The sequence below is a fragment of the Varanus komodoensis genome, unplaced genomic scaffold (genome assembly GCF_004798865.1).
Source record: "Varanus komodoensis strain SLA01 unplaced genomic scaffold, ASM479886v1 scaffold61, whole genome shotgun sequence".
Classification (NCBI taxonomy): Eukaryota; Metazoa; Chordata; class Lepidosauria; order Squamata; family Varanidae; genus Varanus; species Varanus komodoensis.
This window is the reverse complement of record NW_025336236.1, coordinates 175,417-195,904: the sequence shown is the minus strand read 5'-3', so window position 1 is coordinate 195,904 and position 20,488 is coordinate 175,417. Positions and strand designations below refer to the sequence as shown.

The 20,488-nt window shown below is 37.0% G+C and overlaps 1 protein-coding gene across 7 annotated transcripts in view; it reads right to left on the bottom strand.

Moving 5' to 3' along the window:
• Positions 1-20,488, bottom strand: part of TENM3 (teneurin transmembrane protein 3) — a 384,209-nt gene that overhangs the window by 266,145 nt on the left and 97,576 nt on the right. The window contains exon 1 of one of the 7 annotated variants that reach the window (XM_044449880.1): positions 6,704-6,780. The exons of the other annotated variants lie outside the window; for them this stretch is intronic. The gene's annotated coding sequence lies outside the window, so the exon portion shown is untranslated. Of the gene's footprint in view, positions 1-6,703; positions 6,781-20,488 lie in introns of those variants that run through there. 7 annotated transcript variants of the gene reach the window in all.

Genomic DNA, 20,488 nt, shown 5'->3' with positions numbered 1-20,488 from the left:
AAAAACATCAACTTAAAACTAAGATGCATTAATTTAAATCATTAATTCCAATGGCAGGGAGCCAAGTGCTAACATAACAATTTAATGGAACGAATACTTAACTTGACTGGATCATACTTCATGGGTGGGTTCACATTAACAACAAGCCATGGTGGAAACTACTCTGGCATGGCTTTCATTGCAGGTGAACCTAGCAAGAATGGTAAAGATGGTCTCTTTGGAAATAGGGAGAGAAGCAAAGGTTTGTTCTATGGATCCCATGGTTTACCATGGTTTGCTTGTGCATTTGAATACAGTTTTCACAGTCCGCTGAGGTTTCCATGTTTTTGCCAAGCTTTGTGGCATGAGTAGTCAAGCGGGCAGCAGTTGCTCCAGCCTGCATTTTCTACTTTCCACATCTGCCTAGCAATACTGAGTAATACTGCAGCCATGCTGCAACTGGCCATGCCACCCTCCCTTTCTTCTCTACCTGTGTGCTGTCCATCTAGTTTTGGAATCCTGGTGACACATTTACTGAAATGACCTAAATAGCATAACGTCACCATAACTACTTGTACTTTTTTATTTTGTAAACCTTCAGGTTATGGGGTGGCATAGAAATGAAATGAATAAGTATTTTGATCTTATATTTGTATTATAAATCTAGAACAGTACGTTTTAACTTGGAAGAACCTCTAAGTAAGTACAGTTACATGGCTGTAAATGCAGATAGTACATCACCAGCTAAAACTGAAGTTGGAAACTATTTCACAGTAGCTTTAAAATTATTTCCAAAGAAGTAGCATAGCAGCTAGTTTTTACACAGAAAGTAACAATTATCTATAAAACTTGTCTAAGAGCAGATACAGGCTGGTGAACTAATCCAGGCATTTTATTTTTTGATTTAAGAATATTTTCATATCTGACAAAGTAATGGCTAAACTACAGTCCTATGCAAGGTTAAGAGAAGATCTACAATTCCAAACATGCCATATGCTGTTTGGAACATATTGGAAGTTGTAAGCTTTTTTCTGTCTAAACACGCATAGGACTGTGCTTTAAATGTATCATAATCAGGAAAATCTATTTCAATTTTCATTTGTTCCTGATAGATTACAATTGATGAAAATCCGATTACAAAACAAAAAAGGAAAATTATGATAAAGCTACATGATGAATTCTCTAGCAGTGATCATACGGGCAGAGTGGTAGCTCTCTAAAACAGTCAAATGGCATTTTCCACCTCCATCAAGGTCACTTTACTGATGATGTAGTCAATAATATGATAATATATTTAACCACTTTTCTTGCATCTGACTTCCAACCTTCTTGCAAATCCAAATGGCCTCGTTTAACTAACCTGGCCTTTCAACATTTCCTTGAACAAAGATAATTAAAGAGATGCACTGCCCTCTACCATCACAGGAATTGAAAGACAAACAAACTTTTAAGCGCATGGTCAGGTGTTTTCCACAGCGATGTTCAACTTTTAAGCAGAGAGTGAACCTTAATGACATAATGCCTAAATGATTATAAAAGATCAACTAAATTAACTATGTCACATAACATAATTTTGGGTTTTTTTAAGAAAAAAAAAGGGGGGGTAACGATATTCCAAACTATGCTTTACAGCTCCCCAGGCAGTATTTCCCCACTTCAGAAATAGTGTATAATTTAAGGGAAAAGTGTTCTTCAGAAATTAACACAAGATACACTGATAGTGATTTCTATAGATTCTGATGCAATTACTTTTAACAGACAGTTCATTTTAAACCCATAACTTATTTCCATGATAACTAGATTTATGTAGAAAATTGATGTATTTTTAGATTCTTACTTGTTTTATTTGTAAATTCCAAACTAGTCAAATAATACTAGTTTTTATTTTTGAACCTACAATATAATTTATTCCCACAGCAAGGTGCAGACCTTACGATAGCCTACCTGGGTAATAAAACGCAGCTAAGAGATGAGATGTACACTTAATTTACTCTTGCCAAGTATGTATTCATTTTTCACTCTATTTTACCATTTGACCTAAATCAAGCCCACAATGAAGCAAACAATGTATAGAAAATCAACTCTGTTCAACAAAAAAACCCTTCACCTGCCTGCACTATACTTATCTAAATCTATTAGTCAGGGCTTTCGACAGTATGACCACAAATCAGAGAGCTGCATGACTAACTTCACACATACATTTCATCCAATTCTTGTTTAACATTTTAACCAAATTGTACTAGAATAAGTCTACCAATGACGTGAGAAATTAACACACACACACGTAATACCCATTAAACCTAAAATAACCCATTCAATTAAAAAAAAACAAACAATATTAAAATGAAATAAAAACCATATACATAATATAAATCATTATAAGATTATCAATAAAATTATTTTTTCTTTTTTTGCATCAACATAGCAAAAATTGCTTACTGCATTAGCATTTAAATTATTATTTGTTTACAGTCATGTGGGTTTCTAGATATTACCCAAACAGCATTCTTTTCGTAAATAGTAATGTCCTACCCTATAGAAAAAACACTGGCATTCAGGGAAACTTTGAACAGCAGTGTGAACTCTGGCATAGGGCCTGCTGTCAAGAAAAGAAAATTTAAGAAAAAAGTGGAAGGAGTGGGCAAGAAGCTCTGGATTGTGTTCTGTGTCCACAGTCATTTCTGCTTATTTCTGTTAAGAATCAAGGGAACTGAAAATGGTTTATATGAGTTCTACATTATTCCTCAAATATGTTCAATAGAAATATTCTAGAATTGGGAGGAAGGCATGCTACCTCAATCTATAAAAGCTTAGAACTGCTGAACATGTACAAATGGAATTCCACCTCCACATTAAAATTTCTAAGATGAGTATATTATTGACTCTTCCAACAGTGCTATCTTAATAAAATCACATCAACCAGCTACCAGCAATACTATCCTAAATATATTTTACTTAGGACTAAACAAAATTAAAATCAGTGGGTTTTTATTAGTATAAAATTGTTTAGGGTTGCAAAAACAATCTCACTTTTATTTGAACACCCAGTAATTGAGTTGTACATAAATAATTTTCTAGCTACTAGGAGCAAAATACTTGTGGAATTAGGATCCCAAACTGAAGCTCCACCTACTTCACATGACCCTACTTAGATATTCTACATCTTCCTTCTGCAGCTAGTTGTTTTGGGGTATTCATGTAGGTGGTTATTAGCGAACAAGTAATGTAAATTGTAAAACAGATATGACAATATCCCTTATCAGGCACACTTCTGCTGGTGAACTACATATGCAAGATTTAGGTTACATTTCAGTTCAGTATGTAGAACAGCTTCCGAAAATACCTTAAGGGGAACACAGGAGTTCATAATGCTTACAGTGACTATATCTGCCTATTCTGCAGTATTGCAATTACAATTCCAAATAGAATGCATTAGCAAAAGGGGTTTAAGATATACTTCTTTCCAATCATTTGCAACCTATTAAACCTCTGGACGGTTTAATGCATAGGTCTAACCCCAAAGGAGAAAAGATTTACTGTTTTGTGTACTTATATGTTAATAACTAATGAATATTTAACAGGTTAATTAATTTTGCTTTCAATACTGTAAATATTTATAATCCAACAATTGGATTAGTTCAACTCAATTTCCCATTTTAAGAAAAAGGAATCTTTTAGGATGCTGGTCGAAAAAGCTTCAGGAAACAAGTGTATTGTCAAAGATGATAAACATTTTATAACAAATCTTTAAACAACAGCTGTAGTTGAAGCAGGTAACATTTATATTTGCTGGATATTTCTTTACAGAAATATTCATTGGTATAGGAATGTAATGGAATGCGGTTCATTATAAAAGTTTAAAAAGGTTGTAGGCTGCAAGAAAGACACAGACACCCCCTTCCCACATAGGTTCTGTTCCACCTCCTGCTGCTGCAGCTCTTATGTTTGTCCCATTCATTGCAGCAGGGCTTAAGCAGGTCACAGAAGAACTTTACAGTGGATTGTACTCATTCATATTAAAACCATTCCACAGTGGGAAAGAAAACAAAGTTCCCAAGTTCCCATTCTGAATAAATGAGTGCAGGCTATCATGTTCTGTATTTACTGCACAAGTATTCGGTTCTAGAAAGGTTGGTTAAATTTGTTAGACACCACTGTTCAGATCAAAGGATGGACTGGAAAACACAAAATTGTAGTCTTATAAACAAAAGGTGAAGTTCTGATCTCTTAATTGCTGCTCATAACTGAAGGGTATCTTTTCCCCACTAATTGTCTAGTTAAATCTTTAGAAATGCACTTCAGCAAATGCAAAAATATAGCTTTGAATGGGTTCTTTAATTTGGGTCATTCTACCTTACTGATGGGTGCTTAGCAACCCTTCTGTTGTGAATCTTCTAAAGAACTGAATACCTGGATAAAGCATCTAATCTGTCATTTAGCATTAATTATCAAGAATGAGATTATTGTATGTAGACAGCAATTACTCCAATTCATAAGATCAATTTATTCTATAGTATATTAAAATTAATTTAAGCCTATGTGTTTGAAATTTTAGTAGGGTTACTCAAGTTTTACTAGAAACTAAAACTTGTAAAATTATTTATCACCAATATAAGCTACATGTTTACAAAAAGTTTTCTCCCTGGTGAATAATCATAGACATTTGTAGTTTTTACTACTAGTTTTCCTGGAATTATTTGAAAAAGAAAACCACTATGCAACAATTAGCCCATCATTATCTTGAAATGGGAAAACTGTATTAAAAATGAATGCATAATTATAAATATTAATGTCAAACTGTAGAACAAAAATCTTTAGACTTTTTCTTATATTTTTATTATCTAAATTGGTAATAGTTTTGCAGAATTAATTAAAAAATCTTCAATTATTAAAAAGGACAGGCCACCCAATTGTTTTTAGAAGCAATTTCACTGGTATTAGGTATAATATGCAAATTTAGTGACACACCTTAAGAGTAGCCTATGAAAAGATCAAAACAGTATATTGAGTCATTTTATCAGTTACTCTGTGCAATGGATACATTATGTATATGCTGCAAAACAAGGACTCAGCATACAGATTTGGTGCTGGATCTTCTAAGCAACTTTTCCCATGTTATTTTAGCCTATTTATTTTGCTGCTTAAAAGGCCTACAATAGCAAGGCAAGTCCTACTTCTTAACTCCATTGTTCTCCACTTTCCAAATTTTTAAACAGGTCAGTTGCAGATCATGCTTTGCCTGAAGGTCCATGAAGTATATCTCCTACCTAGCTATTCCTGAAATGTCTGAAAACTTCCTTTCTGATTATGCCCAGAAAACAAAAACAAAGTTAAATATTAGCAGCTGCCCAGGTTTGTTTGGTGAGACCGACCAGTCCCATCAAAGTTTTAAAATATCCCCTTTCCATTATGAAATCTGCTTCTTGTACCAAATGTGTTAGGGAGTGGTTGAGGACTCCTATTAAAAGCTGTTCTTTAAACTTATATAAACAGAATGCTATTTAGACATTTATTCATGGTAAAATTTAGAATGTATAAAACATACAATTTACATAGGTTTATCATATATTGAGGCAAATACAATAACTGTGCAAAGTAAGTTGAATTCTGATATACCAATTTCTTTCAATAGGTCTTAAAGACTACATTAAACAATAAGTAAATGGTGCTCTCTAGTTGCTTAATTCAAACATTTAAAGTTGGAGAACAAAAGGTTTATTTTTGAAAAGGAAAACCTTGGCTTGTACAACTCCAGACAGGAATCTGCTTTCAATTACTGAAAGTATTTCCACTTCAGTGGAAAGGGATCAAATCTTCAGCTACACCATCTTTATGCAATGAATTTGATTATATTAAGCTCTGAGAACACAGAATGACTTTATGATACAGTCATCTATTCTGTGTATATCGTGCAGTAAGTATATGACAGAAAAGGAGTTAGAATTATAAATAAAAAGTACTGAAACTGCAACTGTTTACAGAAGCTGTGATATGCTTTTTTTTTCCCAGAGACTGTAATAAATGTCAAAAAGTAATCCCAACTTTAGAGGCAGCATTTAACAATTATTTCTAAATCAATCCAAGCTGCTTTCATACTGTATTAAGCTACATTAAATTTGCAGTTAAAAAGTTAGGTCTGCCTTTTATGGACTTTTTTTTTTAAAGTCTGCTAACCAATGCCCTACAAAAGGTTTGTTATTCTCCTTATTATCCGATTCCATAATTAGAAATATTTTATACATTGCCCTTTAAGAACGCCACGCTAGATTTTCGCTAATCAACTCCAAAAGCCTTGAAGGAACACGGTGTAAAATCCCAGCTACATCAAAAAGAAATGATGATGGCAAATCATGGTAATCCTAAGGCTTGAAGGAAAATAAAGTGAATTCCAATCACAAAATCTAAAACCATACTGCATTCTCGTTGTGGAATACACTGAATTCTAAAGTGTTAGGGGACAATAGCCCCGCTTGTAAACGAGCAGCTACTTGTAACAGCATCAGGCATGTCGACTGATCTGCAAAGTTAAGCCTGCGCCTACGCTTAGCTCTCCATTCAGTCCGGCAGGGGTTAAAAAGCCACCTCATTTCAAACGCTAATATTGCCTTTGCACCGATTCAAAGACAAGAGCAACCTCCTCCCATTCTAACGCAGCACCGGAGCAAGCATACATAAAAAAAGAAAAAGAAGCGATGGAGGAGGGGGGGGACCCCGCTACATTTACCTATAACAGCGCCAGCGGTTCTGCTTGAAATGATTTAAGTGGCTCCACTCGAGGTGAAATCGCACTTTATCCTCGCTCAGCTGTAAGGTCAAAAAGGGTCGCTTTGCAGTCACCCACCTTTCCGTGGCGATTCTGCTGTCTGGATGTGACGAGCCGAACGCAGCAATTCCAAGTTGAATCAGTCTATAATGTATCATGTTACAGAGCCTGGCTTTCTCTTCAGGCACAGCACAGCAATCAGACATGATAGGCTGAGGCTCCTCTGTTTACACCCAGGCAAGGGAGGGGGGCGGGCTAGGCGTCGCTTAACTCTTGCCAGACCGCTGCACGCCAGACCCTCGCCGTTCCTTGGGCCATTCTTAAACCACCCGAGTTCTGATCACGGCTACAAATGGCTCGCGCTCTGCCGCCGTTCCCTGCACATACCCCGCACGACAGAGGCTCTTTAAACTCGCGCGCGCGCCACACACATACTCACACATTCGCCTCCCCCCGAACCGAGACAGCCTGCGATGCTGACGGACTGCATCAAAACAGCAGCTTTTCCAAAAGCACCGAACACAGCAGTAGCTTTAAAGATTTTGAAGGGGCAAAGAATGTTGTTGTTTATGACAGTGAAAAAATAACAAAGCACAGCACATAAAATCATTCTGATAGTGATGGGTGTGGGTTTGCGTGTTTTTTGAGTTCCGACTTTGCGCTATACGTCTAGATGGAGATTTACTCAGAGACACTTCATTCCTCATCTGTCAGGAAAGAATCTTTAAACTGACATACTGAAATTGTGTAAGTCACTCTCTCACTGCGTGCCTTGTAGAACTCGTCTTAAATGGGGGCTACGGAACATGTCACACAGCTTTCATTTCTTAAAAGGGTGTCTCTTGTGTGCAGCTTTCTAGCTGAGATGGAGGCAGTCTTAACGAGGTGAGATTAACAAAAACAAACAAGTCGAGACCATCTATCTGATCTTGCAGCATTTTTATTCGACCAGCTGCTATGAATTAGTTGTAAGTTTTGCATAGGAAAAAATACAAAATGGAGAAAGGATGTGATCCATTGCTTTTTTAGTATCTTTACTTAATTCTCAGTAACATCAATGACACAAACCTATTCATGTAAGGAAGACATGACTTTTGCCTTAGAATGCTCCCGTTAAATAGAAGGTCTCTGATCCATTGAAAATAGGTTATATCTAATGCTAGTCTTACTTAGTGTAGACCCATTGAAATGAAAGAAACTAACTAGATTAACACTGGAGGCTGAGCCCCGGATACAACACAATTTTCTGCACACAGGCTTTTAAGCTGAGGAAATTCAAGCTATGTCTACAAAATTTCTTTGCCATGAAAGGAACCTGCTTCATGCAACTCACTGTAACATAAAAATTGTTCAAGGGCAATTGCATTCTCATATGGAACTGCATGGCTATGTCCATACATTTATTTTTTAAATGTACCAGAAATACTAATCAGTATTTTTTGAAAACAAAATAAAAGCATAGTATTAAAAAATTCCACATCTCAAGCAGTAGCAATAATAGTGAAACAGCTAAAAACTCTTACAAAAATGGAAACTTAAAGCAGCTTAAAGGGCCTTAAGCATTTCCAAAAACCTGTGCCCCTCTCTTTCACAGCCATAAAATCCACAATTATGTTACTGATGTTCTATTCCCAGAAGCATTAAAAATCTCTGTACAGGTTTTTGTTTTAGTAATGATATATCATAAGCTGAAATGTTATTTTAGGGCTGTTACCTTCCTGCACCATTTGGATGCATTCAAAATCAATTCAAGTTTTGTGATTGATTTTAACTGTGTATGAGTTGCACCCTAGATATGTGCAGAGTGCTCAACCTCAGTTGCAGTATTATTGAGGCTGGTAGTCTAAGCGACTGACTTGCTGCACTGAGGAAGTGATGAGGGGCTTACCTTTTCCCAGGCCACTTCCCTCACAAAGGCTTCAGGCAGCTGCCATCTGGACATACCATCATAACTGGATTAAAGGATTGTAACACTCAGGTAATTACAAATTATAATCTTTATCCTCTCTTTCCTCTTCTCATGCAACAATAATCTCTTCTCAACTGCTGCAACTTTCTGCCTGTTGGCTTTGCCTCCAGTACATCCATCTTTTTCTTTTTTCCACCAATTGCTATGATCATTTTCAGGGTCTAGTTTCATACATCTACAGCCCAACACTCTTCTACTCAAAAGAATATCTAATCTCTTGAATATCTTGAAGAGCTAATTTTCCTTTTGCATTTTTGCATTCTAGGATGTTAAGCCCACTAGACAAGTTGTGTTTAAGCTATTTAGTTTTAACCTGAGAAAGTTAAATACATTCTCATGCATTTCAAAAGACTATCACCACTAAAATATATTCTATATAAAATATATCTAGGAGACAATAAAGTCTGGCTTAAAAGGACATTTCAAGTCCCTCACTCCTAGAGGTCCCTGGGTAACTAAACTTGCCTACTGAACCCAGATTTCCCTCATATCCCCCATAACCACCTCTATCCTTCAACCACCTGATTGCAAATTAATTAATGTTTCTTTACCTCAAAACCAACATGTGGAGTGTGATATGCTAGCCTCAGAACCCACCAGGCCACATCACGGGTAGTTAAAGTATTAAATTTTTATGTATTAACATCATCCAAAATAATTAGTCATCTGATAAATAATGCAGTGCCTGCAGACGATTTGGACTTCAGTGTCCATCAGTCCTTAGGCAGCATGTACAATGGTCAGGAATACCAGTAGTTGTAGTCCAAAACATCTGGAGGCCACCAGGCAGACATTGTTGATTTCACTAATTCCTTTTCATATATTCTAAGTCACCAATTGTCAGATCCCACTTCTAATTCTCACCTATAAATAATCAAGTCTCTCTCTCTCTCACACACACACACAGAGCATCTCTTTTTTCTAATCAAACTAACTTTACGCTTAACTGTGGTCTCAAATTCTCATTAGCTTTCTGCATTCTAATTCAGTTGACTCTCCTGATTTGTCACCAGCTGTCTCTGACTCTACTTCTCAACTTGCTTTTCTAGCTGAATCTAACTCCATCCATCCTTCCATTCTGGTCCCTGCTGTCAATCATGTCTTTGCTCTGCACAGCAAAATATCAGGATATGGTTTTAATCTAAAGCAGAGAAGTAGCCTTTGGGATTTGGCAACCAGAATCCCACAGAGGACCTGGGCACTTGATGCTATCAAAATCCAGCAATTTGTGGAAATATATTACCTTGTTTCTCAGATTTATTTATTTAAAACATGTATATGCCATCCTTTACAACAACGTCTAAGGTTGATCTGATTGTAAATAAAAGAGAAACCAAATCAGATACCAAAGAATTTTGTGAACTAAAGACAAGGACAGTGTGTAACGGGGACACTCTTGTACAGCCCAATTCTCTGTAGGATCTGCAGTTTTGGTGGTAAATAAGGCAATGACTACCTGTCTTAAAGCAGAATTGTGCCTGCCAACAATGCTTCCCAGCAGAATCAATGGGATTTTGGTATTGGCAGTGGTGGCAACAACTGGGATGGGCAAGTGTCACATGATTATGGTGGGCTGAATGGAGCCCCCCCGATTGCTCATTCCTGATGTAAAACCTATTCTGAAAAAGTCTTCATGAGTACAATGTATTAATCACTATTCTTATTATTGTTCCCAAATAATACAGGACTGTTAACAAAATGTGCTAGTCAATCATCGCTATAAAATATTCATATGCAAAAATAAAATGACCCAATTAGTTTAAACTGGCTTTCAAGCACAGGGAAACATAACTTTCTCTCAAGGAAAGCATGAAATTTTAATTATAAATAATGATGATCATGTCAATTATTATGTATGAGCCTTTAAATGCCTTGAATCATGTAAAGAAATTGTTGTTGTAGTTTTCTTGGTTGTAGTATAGACAATAACACAAGAGATAGAGTTTTGGAATTTATGAGCCTATCTTTCTATAGTTTCATTTTAAGGATATCTCATACTTTTGATAAATAAGCTTTATCTTGCCTAATATGCTGTAGTGAGCATTACTTATTCCCACAACATACTGTAACATCTTTAATTGTAACCCAGCTTGGACATCAGTTTCCAACAGTCCTAGCCAACATGGCCAACAGTCAGGGATACTGTAATTTTTAGTCCAAAATAACTGAAGAACAGGATGGGAAAGGCAGTGGTTACCCATCAAGTGCTTTTGTGTCAGAGCAAATGATGAAGCCTCTGACAATGACTGGCTGAACTGCTCCAGTGTCACAGAGGAACAAAGCACACAGAATTCTCTAAACTACAAGCCATTGGGCAAAGTAATAGGATCCTAGAGAGAAGTAAGACAGGCAAACAGACTTAGAAAGGTGGAATAGAAGTAAACCCATGAAATGAATCTGAGAAGGCAGAAGGCTAAAGGAAGTAGGGAATTATGATGGTGGAAGTAAAAGTAGCACGGCAGAATGAATTAAAAAGAAGGGTAAGGGAAGAAACCTGAGAAAGGACAGAAAGCTTAGAAAAATAATAGGCAGAGAGCAGCAAATGGTGATGAACTTGGAAGATATTGAAGTCATATTTTAAATATGATGAAATAACCTGTCATATTTTGGCTGCATAACTCTGGTTTACATTTTATGATGAATTCAAAACCCTCTTGGAAAAGCTGCAAATGCAATCACAGATATGGTTCCAGCTCTTCACATGTACCTTTTTCACAGTCACTTTTTGCATACATGATACACAACAAATTCTAATTCAGAGGTGACTCCTACGTAATGAATAGTGCCAATTATATGGGATGCATAAATCGATCTGTGAATGTAAAGACCTGCATATGGGACATTTCTACTGGGAAATACTTGGGGTGGTTTCTAGTTTGTAATCCTAGGGAAACAAAAGTAAAGTTGCAGGGACTGAAGGAAACTCAGTTTGCAGCTTGGAGCTATCACTGCAAGTGACAAACACACATTCTCATCAGTATCAAGGAGCCATATCATGTCTGGACCAATGGACTACACATCAGTTCATTTATTGATTTACATTTCTGATTTGGGCTGTAACAAAGCAAAAGAAGTGATTTAAAATAAATTCCTAGCTCTGTACTGGTCAGTAATCACAAGTCAGTAAAAAGGCACACTGCCTTCTCAAGAGATTTACACTTAGGTTTCAGTGACTTTCCAGGACAAGAGGATGCCAACATTGTAACAAGCTCAAAATAGTGTCCTTGGTTCATAAATTGGTGGAGATGCACCAAGTGTCATTCATTCTCAATTTACTGAAAAGCTTGTATAGACAAGATCCATATAATAGTATCAGGCTATAGACACCGCTTTTAAAAAACTGTTTCTTGCCCATTTGTGTTAGAAACTCGAAACGTAAAGTATTGGAATCAAGACTAATAACTAGTTGCAAAATGCAGTCAGGAGACCATGCATTAGCCACAATGTAGGTATCTCATCATAAGGTAATTAGGAGAGTAGGCAGCTACCATTATATACAGTTTTATACAGTTACGTGTATTTTATATTGCTATTTATGTATTTTAATTTATTTATTTGTAAGCCGCCCTGAGGATTCGGAGAATGGGGCGGCCTAGAAATTTTCTAAATAAATAAATAATAAATAAATTATCTAACACCATTTGAAACACCTAACTGTGCCTGTGTATCTGCAATATAGCAATATTTCTTCCAAACAAACAGCAACTTATGGACACAACAAACACACTTATTCACTGCTCTTAAGATGGGCCCCTCCAGTTCCGTAAAACATCTCTGTCCTGGATTCCTCTGCTGTCACTTCAGGGACCTCCACTATTACAGTGTTAATTGTTCCAAAAAGTTATCTATTTCTAATTCAGGATTATGCCTGTAGAGGAACAACCCATTCTATACAAGACTGTTTCATTCTCTGTACAAGTGGCTGGAGTTGCTTCCAGGTGGTAGGGGCACAAAGTGGGAGCCTCAGAGTTTTGTAAACTGATTAGTAGGTGCACTGTCACAACAAAATGGGAAATCTTTATATCACTGCTTTATTTACAGCCATCAGATAGGCTTAATAGAGAAATAGTTAAATATGAATTGGTTTATCAAACATTTATCATGATAAATTGCCTATCATGGAACATAGTTTTTAGGATGTTTCTTAAGTAGCAGAGTATGTTGATTTAATTTTTGGAAAGCATCCAGAAAGACTAAAGGACAATTTTGCCTCTCTTCAGTTCTCTGATTCTCTGGAAAGAAATACAAGTGTACTAAATAGTGGCATTTTCCACTATTTCCTACTGGAATTGTCATACCCAACACATTGTAGAATTGCATTTGTTGTTTCTTTGCAATGGCATAACATTAGTAGCTTATAATCATCTTGTGATTAACCAAGACCCTAGGTCTCTCCTTCTCCTGTTACTTCTAGTTTCCAGCTCCCAGCAGATAACAAAAATGCTCATTATTAATTCCCAAGGGCCTCCAAAGACTTTGTTTTAATATTCTTCTAATTTGTACTATTAAATCTCATTTCATTTCTATTACTTTAGCCTCTAGGACTATCCAGTTTATCACCAAAACCTTCCCAATTATTATCCTTATTGATGTTTTCACCCCAAATAGGTAGGTAATCACCCTCCCAATGAGCTACTTTAATAAGCATGCTCCTATTTCTATTTTTAATACTATGCTAACAAAAACATGGAATATAAGTAGTACTATTGGTGATTAGTTTTGGGTAGTATGTTCCCCCCTTTTGTGTACTCCTTTATGAAATGGTACAAAAGCTTTTAAAAGGTCACTGGTATCAAAATGAAGACAAAACAAAGCCCTATTGCTAAGTCAATCAGAACAATCCTTAGTTTTGTGTAGTTGACTGGTCACAACAGAATGTGGATTCAGATTCCTTTGGATTAACAACCCACTGAATTTGAGAAGCATACAGGTAGATGATACAAGTTCAACCACTGGTCTTCTGGAATCAGGCTTCCTAGGTTTCAATTATTTATTTCATTTCATATATATCCTGTTCAACAGCTGAAGTCTTCTGGATGTTCACAAAAATACAAAAGATGGAGACCAAAAATACAATAAAATATTGTAACATGTTTCAGTATATAAAATCTAAAAACTTTAATGGCTTAAAGAATTTCATTACAAATTTGGCCTGAGATTAAAGCCCTGGTATGTCAAGAAATACTACTGAATGCACCGGAAAAGAGGGCAGCCTTAATCTTGAGCTGTAACAGAATTGGTGCCAGGTGGGCCGCAGAGGAGAGATTATTTCATAATAGAAATCTTTCCAAATTGAAATAATTCCAAATATTTCTCAGTCCTACCTAGAAATACTAGGGGCTGCAGCTAGAACCTTTGCTCACAAAACATTGTTCTATATCACAGAATGACGGCTCTCTCCAAAAACTGGATTCCAGCCCATGCTGAGCAAAAATGAACATATAGCCTGTTTTATATTGAGACAGAGCAAGGCCCAGTATTGCCTTTTCTGACTCATAATAACTTTATAAGATTTCTGATTGCAGTCTTTCCTATCATCTACAGTTTGCTCCTTTTAAACCAAAGGATTCCAAAGATTGAATCCAGAAGTTTCTGCATAAAAAGCTTGTGCTCTGTTCCTGAGTGATGAAGTGCAGATGGATGATAATATTCTCATTTACATGGACACTCAAATGAAGTGTCCGTGGTTCATCTGTACCGTGTTATTTTCATTGGAATGAGCATTTGGATGCATGTCCAAGACACATGTTCATTCAATGATAGGCAATCAAACTGCTGGCACAATATGGCAATAAAGAATCATAAAATAGTAAAGCTAGAGTGGGCCAAGAAGGCTGTTGGGTCCAACCTCCTGCTGTTGAAGGTCACCAATTTACATCATCCCACTTGATAATGGTCCAGTTTCTTTTTGAATGTCTCTAGTGTGGAAGATCCCATGACCTCTCTAGGCAACTGGTTCTACTCTTGCACTGCTCTGACAGTGAGGAAACTTGTCCTGATACCTAGCCTGAATCTGGGTTGTTGCAACTTGAGTTGATTATTCCATGTTCTACACTCTGGTATCAGTGAGAAGAGATCTTGATCTTCCTCTTGTAACAGCCTTTGAGGTACTTATAGAGTGATATTATGTCCTCCCTGTCTTCTCTTCTCAGAGCTGAGCACATGCAATTCTCTCAGTCTCTCCTCATAGGGAAGTGTTTCCAAACCCTGGATCACTATTGTTTTCCTCCTCTGGACCCTTTCTAATTTTTCTGCATCTTTTTAAAATCTTGCCTGAGCTGGACACAATATTCTAGATGAGATCTGACTAGTGCAGTGTATAGGCGAGGTATTACTTTTTGTGATTTGGAAGTAATATTTCTATTAATGCATCCCAAAATAGCATTTGCACTTTTTGTGGCTGTATTGCATTGTTGCTCATATTTAGCCAGCTGTTCACAATAAGTCCAAGGTCTTTTTCCTTTTCAGTTCTGTTGAGTCCTGTATTCCCCACTGTATATCAATGCATTTGGTTTCTTTTTCCTAGGTGGAGGATTTGGCATTTGTCCCTATTGAACCTCATTCTGTTGCTTTCAGTCCAGCATTCAAGCGTATCAAGATCACCCTGGATCTTCATCCTTCTTCTAGGGTCTTTGATATTCCACCCAGTTTTGTATCATCTGCAAATCTGACTATCATTCCTTCTATTACCTCATCTAAATTATTAATGAAGATGGTGAAGAGCACTGGGACTAGGACTGAACCCTGCAGCACCCCCACTGGTTACCTTCCTCCAGACTGAGAAGGTGCCATTGATGAGCACTCTTTGTGTTCTATTTAGCCACCAATTTTGGATCCACCTAACAGATATTCTCTGTAGTCTACTTTTTGCTAATTTGCTTGTCATGGGAAACTGTGTCAAAAACTTTGCTAAAATCAAGGTCTATTATGTCCAATGTGTCCCCTCTTTCCATTTGGGAGATTATCCAGTCCAAAAATTAGTCTGATAACTCCATATTGCCCTTTATTGATCACAGCATTCTCTTCAGAGCAGTGGCGGACTGATTTAAAAAAAAAATGCTTCAAAAGTGTTCCAGGGATTGATGTCAGATTAATTGGTCTGTAGTTCCCAGCTTCGTGCTTTTTCCCTTTTTTGAAGACGGGAACAAATGTTAGCCTTTCTCCAGTTGTCTCCCATGTCTCTCGTTTTCCAGGATTTATTAAAAATAATAGACAGTGCTTCTGAGAGTTCCTTTTCTAGTTCTTTTATGACTCTGGGATGGAGTTAATTGGGCTCTGGAGATTTGAATGTGTTTATTCCATTTAGATATTCCTTGACCATGCCATCTCTATGTCAATCTTGGGCTGCCATCTCTAACTTTCAGCTTGTACTTCATTCTTCTGGTTGTTTGTTTTTTGTGAGAGAAGACTGAGGCAAAGTAGGAATCAAACACATCTACCTTTTCCTTGTCTAATATCACTCTGCCATCCACTGTAAGTAGCTAGTCACCTTTCTCTTTCTCGTGTCTTTTATTTTGGAAATATCTGAACAAGTTTTTCTTGTTCTTAGCATCTCTTACTAGTTTCACTTCATTTCCTGCTTTAGCCTTCCTGATGTCATCCCAGCAATTCCTCATTATTTGTTTATATTCTTCCTTTGTGGCCTGGTCCTGCTTCCACCTCCTGTACCATGTTCTTTTTTGTTTCATGTCATCACTTAACTTTTTGTGGAGCCACACAGACTTCCTCTGTTGTCTTCTACACCTTTCATTTGTTGGAATTGTTTGTAGTTGTGCTTGGATAATCTTTTTCCCCCAAGATTTCTCCTTTTCCCTTAAGAGTGAGTTGCCATGGCATCTTGCTTATCATTGTTCTGAGTTCCTTAAAGTTGCCTTTCTTGAAGTCCAGGCTTTGTATTTGACTGCAATTAATCTTAATAATTGAGAATTCAAGTATCGCCTGGTCACTATCCCCTGGGTTACCCTGGCTGCTACTTTGTTCACTACGTCATCCTTGTTAATTAGTACTAAACTAAGGATAGCTGCTCTTCTCATTCCTTCATCTAACTTCAACTGGAAAAAGTTGTCAGCAATGCATGTCAAGAATCTCTTGAAGGACAGCCATGTTTGGCAGAAATTTTCTCCCAGCATATATCAGGGAAACTGAAGTCTCCAGTGATGACTACATAATTCATCTTGGAAACACTGGCAAGTTGCTTTTTAAAGGATACATCCTTCTCCTCTTTTTGACTGGGTAGTTGGTAATACACACCAATAACTAAGTTTTTTTTTTCCTATTTTTTGCTCCCTCTAAATTAAGCCAAATATTTTCAATTTTTCCATATTGTGCAACAGGGAATCTCCCACAACTATTACTCTTTTCCTTTTGTTGTTGCAAACTTTGGTATCTTTTTCATTACTTGATTGACCTTTTATCTCTTTCAGAGTTACTCAGTGTGTCATGAAGCTCTTTCACAGCAGGTTTCTCATTTATTTCTTCCTCAAGTAACTTAAAGTTGTTCAAGAGTTCCACTACTTCCACTGGTGCAGAGTGTCTTCTAGTTCTCCTGAGTCTGTCACCCTGTTCCAGGGGTTTTCCTCATTTTTTCTTCTTGCTTCTGGACTACACTTAGCTGTTGCAACATTGCCACTCTGCCTAAAAACTCTTCATCTTCTTTTATTACTTTGCGGGTGGACACTCACTGCTCCAGTTCTCTCACCTTTTCTTCTAACAGGTCTACTTAGATTGCACTTGTTTCACATGTAGACCACATTGCCCTCAGGTAAGAAAACAAACATTACACAGTTATTGGAAATCACCACCACTGTTGAGTCTTCTCAATCCATTGTTTGTGCTACCTTTGTGATTCCATTTTGGGGGGCTGTTGTGACAACTGGTGCCTTCTCCTGTCTTCAGTAAATTTAGTTCTACTAGTAAATGGGAGTGTGTTACAAGATGTAAAGTAAGTGTGTGTGTGTGTGTGGGGGGGGGTGACACTAAGGGGACAGAAACAAGAGAACAAAAGTGAAAAAAATGTTAGAGATTTCCCCCATCAAACTCTGCCACCAAAGTCCTGTTCATTCTCCCTGCTTGCTCGTTCTCTGGGAGCTTGGCTGCTTGTATCCCAGAGGATCTAGACCAGCTGGGGAATCTTGCTCTGATCTATTCTGCTCTGCTAGGAGTCAGGAACCATACCGGGAGTATCAATATAGTTCTCTGCAAGGAGAATGTATATTCTTTTCCTACTTTCAAATCAAGGTCAACAAGAGGCTTCATTAGTCCACGCTACTACTGTCATATAGTCAAAGTGGACAGTCTGTGCATCTTTGTGATAACATAATGTTCACTATATGATCTTCAGTTGTCTGGGATAATGTTGCCAAAGCAAAATATCAGGATTGAGAACAAGCATAAAAAACAATTTAAAATCTTTAAGATAGAATGTGTTTTACTAAAGGCTTTTTTGCACTGTAAAAAGCCAATTCCTACTTCAAATGTTGAAGCAAGAAAGTTCAGCACAACATTAAATATAATAATTAATTGGATAGATTCTACATAATTGTTTTTATCTTGCATGGATGTTGGTCATTATATTTCTTCTGTTCTTATACTGTATTCTACCCAGTTTATAGTGTATTATAATATTTACAGTGTAAGTGGTAACATTTTTTGTACTGTTCAAGTACCATAGTGGCAGATAAATACATCCTTTTGCCATTCCTAGACCTTTGTGAGGAATTCCTGGTTTCCTCCCATACCACTTTCCCCTGGGCTTTGTCACTTCGCTGATTCTACTATTCCTATTTCCATCTGGCTGAATCCTTCCTTTTTTCTTTCTCTTTGGCATGTGCTCCTCTGGTTGCAGCTTATTAATTCTCTCTCCTAACCTTTAGCAATCCTATCTTTTTGACTCCCCTCAATTTTCTGCCTCTGAGGCTGTTAGCTCCTTTAGGTATAGCTACAAACATGTCTTTAGGTAGCAGAGCCTTTGTCCTTTCTTTCTCCAAAAGGATTTCCCACTGAAGCTTGGAAATTTCAACAGCAGTTTATGATATGGTGTTCTGAAAGCAGAAAAGAAATCCCAAGGCAATGACCCACCAGTTATCCATAGTTTCCCAAAGAAGTGTTGAAGTTACTACTGAATATGTGGAGCTGTTTCTTCTATGTTAGAGAGTTCAAGGAAATTATGGATAATTTTTCAGCTTACTTGTTCTTTAATAGTTCAGGTTAGCTCTTTCGCTTCCTAAAGTGAAAGAACAAATATCTCACATCCACTGCCCCTGGCGTCCAATTTGTCTTGCATCTCTCTAAGCTGAAGATTGTTGAATTCTTTTCTTGATGGCACTTATCCGAAAGTTTGCCCAGGTTTCTGGGTGTGAGCTTTCCGCTCAGACAGCTCTGATACATAATGGTCAAGATATAGTTTAGCAATGTCAAAACTAAACCAAGAGTCAATTCCAAATAGGGATTCTCAAATGTATAGATTCAGGTGTGACCAATAGGCTGATGGTGAATTTCCTGGTGAATTACCAGTTATGAACTAGGTCCACATACCTTGAAAAAACAAATCAGAACACTTCATACTTAACATTTTAAAAGGTTCTGATAGTGTATTTTCCTGTGTTAACGGAGTTTCTTCTCAAGTCTTTATTCAAGTTACAGAGGTCTTCTGCTGCTTGTTTTCAAAGCACCCAAGGGATGGCAGGCCATAGTTTTGCTCTAGTTCAGTCTGTCTACTACAGAATTCAATAAACTCTGGCCCTATCCATATGACAACTTTGTTCCTCAGATTATGGTTCAAACACTTCAAAAAGTAAAATCCATAAAAATTGCCTACCTCATAAACCTAAAAACTCATTCTGAAGATTTAGGTTCCCACAGGTTAAGGACCTATTATGCGTAGAACACTCTCTCTAGTGCTTTCTCTATAGTATACTTGCTGACTCTAATGAACTCAACTCAAACTTGGATCAAGAAACAGTAATACTATCATTATTTTCTTCAAATGTTTCATAGCCTCATATAATGAAAGACGGTGCCAGTTTCAGCAACCTTTTCCAGGATCTCTCACACACAAATTCCCCAAGGATGATCAACTTTTGTTTTTTGTCCACAAATCCTGTCCCTGGAAGGTCAAAGAAACTAAGAGAAAATCCTGAAAAAAAGTGTATCCACCTGGAGAAGAACATAGCTATGTGACCAACTTGTGCAAATTGCCTAATTTAGAATAAATGGACAGTGTTAAGAAATAGCAGAAACTTTGGCAAAGTAAAGTTCTACACATTGATGAAAGAAAATAATTGGGATTTGAAAGAAACAGAAACCAGAGAAGATGCCAGAGAAGATGAACTATGGAACAGTATTCCACTGACCTTCTAATATTCTGTGGCTATTATGTAGAAGTGTACTCTCTGAAAAGATATAACCAAGCAATATTAAATAATCTCTAAGAAAGCAAGCTGCTGGAAAGAAACAGCAATGTTCAAAAGGACAAGCTTCAGATAGCAAAAAGTCTGTAAGATGGAGGAGGATAAGTGGGGAGTATACAAACTGAAGACCAAAAGAGAGAAGGGAGAGATGGTGGTCATGATGATAGCAATGATGACCAAATGTATTCAGCCCTCCTTCAGCAAATGAGATTCAAGGTACAGAATTACTGTGAAGAAATAGAAAAGGTGTTGTCATGAAAAATAATGAGTAACATATGTACAGCTTTGAATGTTATACTATGAAAAGTGTGCAGGCACAGCTGAAAGAGGCTGAGAAAGTTCTGTCAAGCTTGAGTATAGCAAAAGTCA